The sequence below is a fragment of the Elgaria multicarinata genome, chromosome 3, assembly GCF_023053635.1.
Source record: "Elgaria multicarinata webbii isolate HBS135686 ecotype San Diego chromosome 3, rElgMul1.1.pri, whole genome shotgun sequence".
In the NCBI taxonomy this organism is placed as follows: Eukaryota; Metazoa; Chordata; class Lepidosauria; order Squamata; family Anguidae; genus Elgaria; species Elgaria multicarinata.
Window position 1 is genome coordinate 134,480,312 of NC_086173.1, and position 12,615 is coordinate 134,492,926.

The window sequence follows — 12,615 nt, forward strand, 5'->3', positions numbered from 1 at the left end:
TTGCATACACAGGGATAGAAACCTCAACATTTAAGAGCTAAGCGCCCAAAGCCCTGGGCCTAGATGTATGAATTCTAGCTTTTAAAAATCTTGTTCTTTTTGTCCCAGATATGGAGAACTTTGCAATTGTTGATAAATTCTTACCAAAACTAAACAGAAACAACGTTCTCAGCTTTCCTTTCCCCACATCTCCAATGTCCTGTATCAGGTTACACAGCCGGAGGAGCCATGTTTTCCTCATTGCAGTGGAACTATGAGCTGACTATTCAACTTTCCAGGAAACTTTGTACTATCTGCTTCCCCCGCCGCCACCCTCCTTAATATTAACTCTGGTCTCCTGACTACCACTGGATCCAAAGGCCAAAAGCACAATGTGCTCGTATAAGCTCTTTATTTTGCACACGTAAGAGGTTTTTAATCCCACATATTAGTACATAAAGAATAGGAAGATTAGGCATGTCACCAGGTTAGCGCACTGCCCATAAATTTTGTGAGACCTAAGTTCAGAAGGCATTAAGTGCATAATTGCTGTGTGATTAGAAGTCCAAATACTCTCTGGTGGAAGCATTTGCCCACATCATTGATTTGCCGCACTCGTTTCATCTACAACGTGTAAGAGAGCCTGACGTATATGCAAGAGGCCACTTACTTTTGCAATCAAAATGAATTCATCATTTGAGATGCCAAAAGGAAATCCAATTCCTATTGCATAATTCCATGCAATACGCTAGGCAGATTGGCACACAGTGGCTGCACAACCTTTGTACGTTTACAAGAGATGCCATGGAACCACATGCCAATTTGGAGTCCAGATTTAGGATTTTAGAAAAAAAGGCTCAGACCTGTGTCAAGCTCTGACTTGCCAGATAAAAATGTGAATAGGATTCCATCAGCTTTCATGTCACTTCAGAGGACTTCTAGCTGTCAGTATAGCCCACAGCAGAGATGTCCCAGGAGGTGTCCTTTCCACCACTGCTTGGGTGTATCTAAATACTACCCAGCCACATGGGAGTTGCTTTTCCATGTGTATCTCCCATGTAGCTGGGGTGGAATAACATGGGTGAGGGCTGATCACAAGGCTCTTTCCCATAGAAGTAGCTACCCCTTCCATGCAGGGTGCTGATACCATGGCAGGATTACATGATCAGCCCCATCACCCATAGTTGCTTCATTGAACACACAAGAATTTAAACACAGACTTTTTAAGAGCAAAGCACCCTGGGTTTCAATTTCAGTTTCTCCTTCAGTATAAACAGTTTTTATACTGTTTGTTTTATATTTTGAATGGTTTAAGTTTTTTGTGGACTGCCCAGGGAGCTTCAGCTATTGGGCGGTATAAAAATGCAATAAAAAAATAAAAAAATAAATGGAGAACTTTGGCAGCATATGAAGAGTTTTAATGGGTCTTGGATCTATCTTATGGTTATGGCTGACTGCTCAAAGTTGCTTTTAGATATATGTTGTGTCTGTGTATACTATTTGAGTGTTTTATGTAACTGGTGTTTTTTTAAAAACCTTGTATACTGTATTTTATTTTATTTAAAAAATCTTTGTAAACTGCTTAGTATATAAATGCTATAAATATTAATAATAACTTGCAAGGTTTGATAAATTCTGTTCAAAATTGAACTGATAAGAATCAGTTCACCCATCCCAGCCCCTGTCCTACCAGTTAGTTGGGTAGGTAGCAATAGGATATAGCTCCGGCATAGAGGACATGCTTTGCATGTAGACGGTCCCAGGCTCAATCCATGGCATCTTTAGGTAGGGCTGGGGAAATTTCCTGTTGGAAACCATCCCACCCCACCCCCGAGAGCCACTGCCAATCCATGTAGAAGACCTTAGTGAGTTAGATGGGCCAGTGGTTGAAATTGCTGTAAGGGCCCTTCCCCATGTTCCTGGGAGGTTTATAAGTCAAGAGACAGGAGGCAGGGCTGTGAGAGAGGACCTGCTCATGCTAGCTGAGAAAAAGGTGACACAGAGGATGCGTTGGCCAAGGCAAAGCAGCCATCTGAGTGCAACTGTTGGTCTATGCGACTATCTGCAAAACTTCACGGCTGCAGTTGGCAAGTTTGTTCACAGTGGTGGCAGGGAGGCAGTTGCAAGACATATCCTTCGGCTATTCAGATGATGCACTTGGAGGTACCACAGCAATTAACTGGTATCAGAACATCTACTGTATCTCCCAAATGCCACTCAGCTTACTGTTTCTCCCCCCTTTCTTCTCCATTTTGATGCAACCTTCTGTTGACAAAGTGATGTTTTAAAAAAGAACTCGAAGCCAATCCAGCCATTTTAAATGTCATGCACCGAGACTCCCGGCTAAGTGTGACTCCTTAATGTTTGGGGAAAGCTTGATGTAATTTTAAATATTCAGACCTTGGGCTTTCAGGGACGAGTCAATCAAAGTGGGTTAATGTCTGTTAAGGTAAAAGACCTTAGGTCATGCACTCCTGAGGCTCAGTATTGATGAGTTTGCAAGCTGAAGGCAAGATGGACCCCGTTGTTAATATTTAATTCCTCTCATCAACAAGAGCAGTTTCCTGTATGGTGCAGAAACGTATTTGCTAGTCCCTGACGCAGCTCTTTTCTGAGGTAAAAATGGAGAGAGCTCAACAAGCGACCATCACCATTATGGCTTATTACTCCATCTAGAGCTCTCAGAACAGGAAGGGACCATGAAACCATTCACCTCTCTTGGGATGTGGGCTTCGAATTTTTCAGGAAATTGTACTCAAGGCTCGATCATCCCATATGAAAACCAGTGAGACTCAAAATAGTGAATTGGTATTACTTGTTTCTGAGTCTTCGAGGTAATGGCTGTAGGAATCTTCCCCAACTTTATCTCGAATGGGTGTGTGTGTCTTCAGTCCTATCCTTGTGTTACTTTACTATCCCCCTGTTCCGTTTGGGCCCATCTAGTCTCATGAATGCAATTAATGTGCATGTTTTTCGTGTGAATTATAGCGTTGGTGGGGTGGGGAAGTCTGAGCAGCCTTCAGACCACTGGGGTGGGTCACAGTCCCAACAAAAACTGGCTTTCCAGATCTGCTGTCTGGATTGAAAGGGAAGTCTCCATTGGTGCCAATTGGAAAGTCTCCTTGAAATGCAAACAGCAGTTTCTGAGAGGAGTCCAGAAGTGTTATCACATGGGGAAAACACATTTCCTTACAGTTGCTTCTCGCTTTTGTCCCTCATTACTTCCCCTTTCTGCCCAGTGGGGAAAGAGGAAGTAAACAAAGACCATGTGGCCCATTTAGGAGCCATTCATATAACACTACTTTTTTTGCACACAGCAGAAGATTGTGGCATATTCTGTTTGTTTGTGTGTGTTTTTTAAAAAAAGTTGGATTAAAAGAGGTCTATTTTGCAATGAAAAAATGAGTGGGGAGGCGGTACTAGTGCCAACATCTGTCCTCTAATTTCCTGAAAGTTTTCTTCCCCCATGAGAGAGGCTTCCATTTGTATGCCTTACTCTTAGGATGTTTTAGAATTTCTTTAGAATTTCTTTTGCTCATGCTTTTGCGATTACCTTATCATTGCGAAGTGGTCGAGGGTGCTTTGTGTGTGTACTTCTTTCCAGTACATGTCTCTCCATCAACTCTGCAGCTGCCCACCATTTCTGATTTGGAAGAGCCCCTGAGGGGGAATAATTATCTCACAATGTCTTCCTCTGGGCTTTAATTAAAGTGTGGGAAGCAAGGGAGGCCACAGGCTGCTGGAGAGAGAGGATTGCACAATGACAGACAAAACACTCACACACACTCCTGAAAATGTAAGTGGCTTTTGCATCGCCAAATAAGGCTACAGTATCCATGGAAATTGTTTCCCATGCTCCCTCTCTGCTTTGTGTGATCATGTAGTAAAAAAATTAAATTCCTAAAGTGCTTGTATCATCATCATCATTAGGGGTGTGCACGGACCCCCCGCTCCGCTTCTCTTCCAGATCCGCGATTTGCGGATCGGGCCGCTTCGCTCTGCCCCCGCTCCGCCTATGTCCGCTTCGCTCCACTGCGGAGCTCTGGATCCGGATCAGAGCTCCGTTTCCCCCCCCCCATAGGCTTGCATTAAGCTAAAAAAGTATACAACTTTTTTTCTGTTAAAGTTAGAAACCTCAAGTTTGGCACGATGACACCTCATGGATGTATACACACGCACGCCAAGACTCAAGGCAATCCCATCATCCCCTGATTTTTGGGGAATTTATGAAAATTGGGCACCCCATTCATACCCCTTTCGATAGCTCCATCAATTTGCACGTTAGAAATCTCAAACTCACCACCATGATAGCTTATCCAGGGATACACATGCATGCCAAGACTCAAGGCAGTCCCATCATCCCCTGATTTTTTGGGAATTTATGAAAATCGGGCACCCCATTCACACCCCTTTCGATAGCTCCATCAATTTGCATGTTAAAAACCTCAAACTCACCACCATGATAGCTTATCCAGGGATACACATGCATGCCAAGACTCAAGGCAGTCCCATCATCCCCTGATTTTTGGGGAATTTATAAATATCGGGCACCCCATTTGCAGACGTGGACTGTTCTCTGACATTTGGACAGATAAAAAAAGGGAAGTGGGCACACTCACAGATGCCATCTAGACCCACAATCATGCCAAGGTACAAGGCAATCCCATCATCCCCTGATTTTTGGCGGAACTTAAACCTGCAGACAGCTCAATGGGGCCATTTCAAAGGAAATCCCAAGATGCCATGAATTGGGGAATAGAGATCAACCTAAATATGAATCTTCTTCCACACTTGAAAAATGGATTTGGAACTTCCAAAAGTCTAATTGAGTGCAGGAAGGACTTCTCCCCTGAGTCAAAGCCAGACACAAACCATCCCTGCGAGGCGGGCAGGGGACGAGGGAGGGAAGGCAGGCAGGCAGCAGACATTTCTGGGGGCATAAGGAAGTGAGCCAAGGATAAGCCAGTAATGCATATAAAATGGAATAAATAAATAAATAAATAAATAAACAAAGGAGGGGTGGGATTAAAAGCAGCAGTGTTGCTGAATAAACAACAAGAAGAATTTTTTTCAAAAGGCTATATCTGTCTTTTACCAGTAATAGGGTGGTGGTGGTGGTGGATGTGCCCAAAGGGGGAATCATCTGCCGATTTGACTGGTCCTGTCTAGGTACAAGTCTTTTAAGAAGCAAACGCTCACTTCAACTCATGATAGGCATTGCTTCACTGGGTTACTCTTTGGAGGGCTCTGATGGCCCTCCAAGTACAGGAGAGTGAGGGCACATCCACATGCCCTAGGGGAGCTCATCTCCTTGCACCACATCTATTCAGTTGTTCCCCAAAGTTAGGGTGGGTAGCAGTGCTGTGTTTTTTCTATCTCTTATTCTTGGCTTAGTATATGATTTCAGGTTGTGTTTGTGCATTTGGTGGGGCTACTGTTTTAAAAAACACTGGGAAAAGTCCATTCATACTAAGAAAGAGAAGTTCCCAGAATCCCAAGTTACCCGTTTTGCCTATCCCCTCCTCCAACTTTGGGATCATGTGATCATGACCGGGAGTTGACTCTGCCCCTCAGCAATCGAAAAGGTAATCTTTTTCCCGCCTTTACTCTACTTTTTAAGAAATTCTAGCAAGCGAACCGCACCACGCAGAGAACTGAGAGTAGGCTCAAAATGACCCCCAGCCATGACTCTCTAAGCACAAGAAGTTTCAGAAAGATAGCTTCAAAAACAACACAGTTATCCCCTTTTCTTTTCCACAATGCAATCCTATGGGCGAAATGTTTCAAAATGGCGATCGGATCGGTCCGCGGAAAGAGGATCGCTCTGAAAATGGGCGCTTCTCTTTGTCTTGCTTCTAGGGGTCCGCGGTCTGCTTCTACTCCGCCTCTGGGCAAGGCAGAGCAGGCCAATTCGCTTCTGATTCTCCGGTTCTAATCGGAGCGGAGCACATGCCTCCGCCTCCTCCTCCTCCTCCTCCTCCTCCTCCTCATGCTTGTGTAAACAAGTTTGCATTTAAATTGGCATAGCCTTATGGGCTCCGGACAGATAAAAGGAAGTACTTCTTCACACGATGCACAGTTATATTGTGGAATTCACTACCGCAAGATGTAGTTTTGGCCACCAATTTGGATTGCTTTAAAAGGGGGTTGGATAAATTCCTGGAGGAGAAGGCTATCAATGGCTATGATGATGGCCACGTGCTACCTCCAGTATCAGAGGCAGTAAGCCTAGATACACCAGTTGATGGGAAACATGGGTGGGAGAGTGCTGGATCCGTGGTCGAGAGCTAGTTGGCCATGGTGTAAACAGAGTGCTGGACTAGATGGACCCTTGGTCTGATCCAGCATGACACTTCTTATGTTCTTATGGTGTCCAACATAAGTGGCTGTGCTCACTTTGTGAATGACACACCAACACAGAAGGTGGGGGAGGGGGATGTTGTTGCCATCCTCCATGGTAATCTTGCTTGAAGACAGAATGTCTATGCTGATGTATGTGGTTTATAATGTTGAATATTGCTTAGGTATGTTTAAATATTCTTTAATATCATTTCCAACGCCTCTGGTCTTAATACACACCTATTACTTGTTTTTAACAGTGATGGAATATGAAATCTCTAGTAAAAAAGAAAAGCAGCATCGACACTGATGAAAGGGCAAAATAAAGATTTTTATAAATGTACATTCAAGTTTATAGACTTTTAAAAAACAGATTATTGACTCGAGTCTGTAACAGCTCCCAAAGAGCCATTATTGTCTCTATCATAAATGCATATTTAGAGATTGTAGAAAAATGTGCATTATTGACCTCGCAGGTTGTAACCACACCAAAAGTTTAAATCATTGTCAAAAAGGCAAGGAAGGTGCCTTGGAACCTTTCATGGTCTGCTGAGCCAATTCAGCTTCCGGCTGTGTTTGTAAGTACATTGGAGCCTCTCCATTGGCTTGGGGTAGAGAGAAGTTGCTCCTTGCTCAAGATGCATCTGAAACATGTTGAAAGCTATAGCAACTTTGATGGAAGGCAGGGGTACTCATTACACTGTGCCCCTTGGTTGCTGCAACTGCTGCTATTTAACAGTGGGGTGAGAACATTTATTAGAGGTAAGTGAAAATCTGCCAGGAGATAACTATAGCTTACATCTAGCTTAATGCAGGCACAGATGGCAACAATTCTGAGGTAATTACTCAGAGTAAATTGCTAAGGAAAAGTATGTATAATCCCTGATTAAAAAATATTTCTGGGCATGACATTCAAGGGCATAAGTCAATATGATTCAGTGGATAGTTGCAATTTTAATTTTATTATTTGTGTTCTGCTTTGTGATAGAGTAGTCACGAGTCCAAAGAAGGAATCCTCAAATTGGAAAGCATTTCTAAAGTCATCTACACCAATGCAAGAAATCTATTACTTAAGCACCTCTCACCTGGCCTCTGCTTTAAAATCTCTAATAAAGGAGAGTCAACCATCATCAAGGGCAATCTATTACATGTCTAGACCTAGGGAGGGGAGGGGGAGGATCTCACGATATGGTGATCGCAAGATCCTTCTCCATGGTGTGTGATGTCTCTGGAGGAAGAGGACGTTGCACCCGCCATTTTTAAAAAATTTGAAGATGGGCGTGCGAGTGCTCCATTGAAAAGGTAAGGTCATTTTTTTTTTAAAAAAGAGATCCCCTCCCCCTCCCGATGGGCACGGAGCTCCTGAAGAGCTCCATGCCCTGTGCCCAGTTCCTCGCGTTTACTTGCGAGAAGCCACGACAAAACCGGGATGGCTGTCCACACATTCCGCGGTGTTGGGACAATCCCAAGACAATGGGGAAAGTCGGGATAAAAGCCATCCAAGTTATCCTGGGGAAAGGAAGGGATCATCCCTCCCTGCCCCCGGGATCCTCTGTGTGTCATGTGGACACACAGGGATGATCCCAGGGTGATCCCCAGGATAACCCCTCATCTAGACATTCCCAAGGTCAAACAACTTGTGAATGATCTGGAAGGTGCACAAAAAACCAGAATACTCCGGGGAACATAACTTTCTCATAATTTTCTTTTACAACTTCCCCGTGCCGTTTATTGCTTTGCCTAAGTCTCCACTAAGTCCTTTTTTCACACTTGCCTGAGTCTCCAGCAATTCCTTTTAACAGTAATGTACAATCTGCCCCCTTTTTGCAGTTCTGGTCACCATGTAGATCGCTGTTAAAAGGACTTGCTGGAGACTCGGGCAAGCGTGCAATGGAAGCTGAGCACCCCCCAAGTGTCAGTTCAACACTTCAGACCCTGAGGATCAAGCTGCCAAGTGGCCAATCTGCTCCCCTTTACCCAAGCTGTCAGTGTCAAGTGTCCATTTTCAGTAACCAGGAATGAAGGGTGGGTAAAATTGACAAATGGTCTGATAGGTTGACTCTGATGTGCTAAATGAAATAATGTGGAGAGGATGAAACTGACAAGGATATTGACACGGGCAAGAGTAGAATAATATGCTTCTGTGGGGCTACATAGTGGACAAGGCAGACTTGAGATCATGCGCTGTTGCACAAAAGGGGCAGTACAAAGTTATTGCAATTTGTGCAAGTGGTGGAAATCCCCACCTGTATAAATTGTCAATATTATAAAAATTTATGGAAATCTACATACTGGTTCAACTTGCTAAGGAGCAAGTTGGCACCAGCAAAGGGAAGTGGGATGAAATCCATGGGCCTGACTCGGAGAAAACCCATTGAGCTTCATCCCTCCGACAAATGAAATCCTCCAACATCCCTAGCTGCAACAATGTTCCTGGGAAAATTTACCAGCATTTCTTTACTGTATTGACTATCTTTCCTCATATAAGTCTAGATGCAATAATATTCCATTTCAGCCTCTGTTCTCTTAGTTGAAACAGGCCTATGCAGCTATTTCATCCCACAAAACTAGTTTCCTCATAATCCGACCACTTGAATTTCTGTTCATTGGAGCAATTCCCATAGGAAGCCATCCTTCTTTGCTCTGTATGCAATCTAATGTTTAAAAGGTAAAAAATAATAATGAAGAGCTTTTCACACCCACGAGTCTGACACCAAAGGAAGGATCATTTCCTGATAATGATTTCGTTTTAATTGGAGGCAAAGACTGAACACCTGAAAATGACGACAATTATGCCTCTATTATAAAGCCAAACCACAGAGTGAAATATTTTGCCCCTAAATGAGAACCTTCTGTGTGCAGCTGTGATATAAAATATCTCATCAGACGGTTTTGGCGCGCATGCCTAGCAGAAGCCAAATGTCATTTCGTAGTCATATCCATTTTTTAAATCTCTCTCCCTCTCTCGTTGAAAGGTAATAATGAAAGCATATTTTGTACTTCAAAATTATAACATGCCTACTACAGTAGCAGAGCCAAACCTTAACAGTAAACGAACTAAAACAAAAAAACAAAAAAACGAAGAAGCCCTGATTTGGGTGATGCACCATGGAAGTCATTAACTATGACTCAGGTAGAAAAACGTATCAGTCCCTTTTTTGACAGAGATGGCAATTTAATAGTATTTGACTCTGCTGAGTTACACAGAGCTTCCTGCGGCAATGAGAGAGGGTGTTTATCAAAATGATAAACAAGTTTTCATTTTCCTTCCTCGGCTGCATGAATATGATCAGGAGTCTAAGGCCATCAAGAATTCACTTATTCTGGCCACCAGGCAGACATTAAGCAATACGGGGCCATCTGTGCTTGAAAAGAGCTCTTCTTAATGGACTTTCCTAGGGAGGTCAGTCATAATGAATGCAAGTGTGTGAGAGCGCATGTGTCAGAGCTACAGCTACTTGATGCTTCTCAGATTTGAACAGAGAAGCCAATGGATGCAATCAATAACATATGTTTTTCTTTTGGATGTTCATGATCCTTGGTTGCATTTGCTTCTATCCAGAATCTGAGATGCATATATTTCATTTATGCAGTGAGATGCTATTAGCAGTAATGGAAAAGCATGCCTGATTTATATCTTCATTGGTCGTATCTACAATCCGGGAGGGAAACAATTCCATAAGAATAGTCAAGCTCAGGGTTGGGCAAATTGTGGGTGACTGTTGGGGTCTACTGGTTGCTGGGAACCTTGCAAACAATCTTGTGGTCAAGGTGTCTTTTGAACCAGAAAGAAATTGTATACGTTCATAAGCAAGGTGCATGGTCAAAATCTCTTTACCCCAGCCTTTCTCAACCTGGTTCCCTCTAGTGCAGCGGTTCTCAACCTGTGGGTCGGGACCCCTTTGGGGGTCGAATGACCCTTTCACAGGGGTCGCCTAAGACCATCGGGAAACACATATTTCCGATGGTCTTAGGAAACTGTATTGACTGAACTATGTCATGTATCATCTTTTGTATTATTAAAGCTATTGTTATGTATTCTTTTCATTAGCAAACCATCCCATGACAATGGATCGTGTAGAGAAGAACGAAAATAATTTTATGGTTGGGGGTCACCACAACATGAGGAACTGTATTAAAGGGTCGCGGCATTAGGAAGGTTGAGAACCACTGCTCTAGTGGGTTGGATTCAACTCCTAGTGCAGCTGGATGGGAATGATGAGAGTTGTAGTTCCATGCATCTGAGGGGCACCAGGTTGGGGAAGGCTTCTTTATACAGTTTAGATGTACCTTAACATCTAAGAGAGCCTGGGTACTCTCACTGGGCCTGTTCAGACAACACTCTAAACCATGCTAATGTTTTGCAGCAAATGGTTAGTGAGTGTGTTTAAATGCTTAGTGAATGGTTCACACAATACGTGATGTCATGGTTCACATGACACACTAAGCCATAACGTTTAGCTCAAATTGCTTAACCACTGTGGCTTAGCATGTTGTCTGAACAAGGTCACTATGTAATCTTCCTTTGTAAATTTAAAACACATTGGTGGACCGTGAAGGATGAAGGATTACTCCTTTCTTGTGAGTCCTTCCTTGCTTTAAAGGTGGCAGGGCGTTGTTGTTTGTGGTTGGGACATCAGGCTGCATAGTATTGTAATTGCACCCGAAATTAGGGACAATTGGCATCCTAAATGCTATATATTAAGAATTCCCTCACAGTACATTTTGCCCAGAACCTTCATTTTATGAGGAATCCTTTCATTCCTTTCAGTTTGTTAAAGAAATCATGTCACAGTCATCTACCTCATTAGGTAGAAAGATGTTATTTGGACTAGTACTAATGCTCATGATGTATTAAGACTTCATTAAGACATCACTGACACCTCCACCAAAGAGTATGTGCTTGAAATATATGTCACCAAACAGCATGAGAGTAACACAGAGAGCAGTTTATCCTCTTAAAGACATCAGTCCATCCTCGCAGGTGGCAGTATGCAACAATGCAATTTTCCAGATGTCTGCTGATACCATGCCCTTTTGTAAACACGCTAGAACAAGGCAATCTATAAATCTATGCTGAGATATATTTTGATCAATATACAAAGCAATGGCAAAATTCACATGGCTAACTAACAGTGTGATCCTGCTTTCCACAGTTTGTGTGTGCAACTGCTAATATGCATTTGGCCACGTAGACCCATTGAAATGAATGTGACTTAAAATTAGACTGGGTACTACCCATTGGATACAACCCATAAGAGCATAAGAAGAGCCATGGACCGAGGATCCATCTAGTCCAGCACTTTGATCACACAGAGGCCAACCAGCTGTTGACCAGGAACCCACAAACAGGACATGGTGCAACAGCACCCTCCCACACATGTCCCCCAGCAACTGGTGCACACAGGCTTACTGCCTCTGGAGGCAGTAGCACATAGTCATCGCAACTAGTTTAAAATATAGCCTGGTTTGTGAAGACCCTTTCTGAATTGAGCCAGGGGCACTTAGGAACATAGGAAGCTGCCTCATCCTAAGTCAGAGCATAGGTCCATCTAGCCCAGTATTGTCAACACTGACTGGCAGCAACGGCTCTCCAGGGTTTCAGGTGGGATTCTTTTCCTCGCCCTACTTGGAGAAGCTGAGGATCAAACCTGGGACCTTCTGCATGCAAAGTAGGTGCTCTCTCACACTAAGCTATGATGTGTAATGCTAACATTGAATTAGAACTGCCAAAGCATCAACAATGAAGTGCTAGGCACTGTATCGATTACAGGAGCAGAAGTCCAAATGCCACGTTCACAGCAGTGTCAGGACAATGTTGACAAGACGTTTGCCAATGTAGAGCACTTATAGGGATGAGAAACAGTTAATTGACAGTGAATGGTATCAGAAAAATGTGGCAGCCCTTGGAAAGCATTTTGGAAGGGAAAGAGCACACACTCTGCAATGAGCTCGGGAGGCCTTTGACTGCTCATATCTCTTAGAGCTAGTCTTCCTCCCACCTTCCAAGACAAGCAACAGGGAAAAACTGATGGGGTCCTAACTGTTTTTGCAAGTTTCAAGTAGTGCAGGAAGGTATGAGTAGCAGGAGGTCTAGAGGAGCTGTGGAATTGTCCAGCAGGATCTGGGCAGCAAGAGCAAGGACTCAGCCAGGAGGCCTGAGACATCAGAGTTCGGGTAAAAGGTGCTGGGTTGCAAGGATAAGCAGGGGCGTTCCCTACAGCTGAGTTGTTGCACCAGCAGCTCAAGGGTAGCAAATGAGGGTTGTTTGATAGCCTCTTCCTCGATCTCATCAGG

At 43.5% G+C, this 12,615-nt stretch overlaps 1 protein-coding gene across 1 annotated transcript in view; it reads right to left on the reverse strand.

Moving 5' to 3' along the window:
- Positions 1-12,615, reverse strand: part of TAFA1 (TAFA chemokine like family member 1) — a 404,470-nt gene that overhangs the window by 54,566 nt on the left and 337,289 nt on the right. The window lies entirely within an intron of this gene.